The sequence below is a fragment of the Echinops telfairi genome, unplaced genomic scaffold (genome assembly GCF_000313985.2).
Source record: "Echinops telfairi isolate 266 unplaced genomic scaffold, ASM31398v2 ScPeMD7_7410;HRSCAF=8448, whole genome shotgun sequence".
In the NCBI taxonomy this organism is placed as follows: domain Eukaryota; kingdom Metazoa; phylum Chordata; class Mammalia; order Afrosoricida; family Tenrecidae; genus Echinops; species Echinops telfairi.
This window is the reverse complement of record NW_022111310.1, coordinates 15,092,235-15,093,593: the sequence shown is the minus strand read 5'-3', so window position 1 is coordinate 15,093,593 and position 1,359 is coordinate 15,092,235.

Below are 1,359 nucleotides of genomic sequence, written 5' to 3'. Positions count from 1 at the left end.
GGTTCAGTGAGGGAGTAGCTTTACTTTCTTATGACATCTTTTTCTGGTTTGGGTATCAAGATATTAGTGAAGTCAATATGAGTATGGAAGCATTTTATTCTCTAAAAAAATTATTTTCTGGGTGCACAAATCTTTGTCAGACATACAAAGATGTCTTTTTGAGTGTAAGTTAAAAAAACGATATTGCTGCTAGGTTTCCAGTTCCAAGCACAACGTGTTGCGGCATGTCTCCGTGATCACTCGGGCTCTCCCAGAAAGACGCTTCTCTATGTCTCATTAGTGGGCCTTCCAAATCCAAACCCAAAACCGGAATCGCTGGGCCATGGAGAGTTCAGCTAAGAAGATTATGGAGACTGGCTTTTGAGATCAAAAGGGTAATCTTGATGGATTTTCTCAGCGGACACAAGATGATTATGTGGGCTCATTAGGAAGAAGTTTTTAGAAAATCGTAAACTGAATTAGTGAGAAAAAGGCTGGTAAAGTCGCACCAAGGTCTTTCTTTCCGTTTCTACAATGCCTGGCTCATTCTTTGTAGGGAGCAAACAATGAGAATCTGGCTGGAAATCTCACCCCGCTCGCTGGAATCTAACCTCTTTAGACTTCTTTCTGTGCCCTAACCACAAAGAACATGAGCTGCTTAAGGCCACCGGAGCTGCAGTCTTGACCTGGTGCAAATCACAGAGCACAGAATCTTCCGGGAAGCGTTGGAAAAACGGAAAGAACGCCTTCCCAAGTTCAGGCATTGGGAGCCCTATCTGACAAGGGCCGTTTGGATATTCACCTTATTGGTGGGCCTTGCAAAATGATCAACCTAAAAACGTGATGGCTAGAATTGCTGGTGTTTTGGTGGGGCACACAATGTTGGCTGGCCTGCTTCCACCCTGAAGGAGCCCTGAAGGGTGTAGTGATCATGTGTTGGCTGCTAACTTCAGGATCAGCAGTTTAAAACCACCAGGCGCTCCCTGGGACAAAGATGGGGCTTTCTACTTCCGTAAAGAGTTGCTATCGACTCAATGGCAGTGCGATTTTTTCAAGTCCTCTTTTTTTCAGAGAGCCTTGGTGGTGTAATGGGTAGCTCATGGGGCTGCTAACAACCACGTCAGCTGCTTGAAACCACCAGCTGGCCCGAGGGGAGAGAGACAGTCTCGAAAACCCATGGGGCCAGTTCTCCCTTTCCCTGTCTGCTTGTTATGAGTCCGAATTGACTCATGGTATTGGAAGTTTTTAGATGGCCCATAGGTCATGCATTCCCTGCCCCTGGTCTATAAGGAGGATGTGTCTACAAACAGTACTTTCACATTTTGACAATTTTTTGTGTAAAACATTTTTCCATGATTTTGTATCACTGCTTTTTGAGTT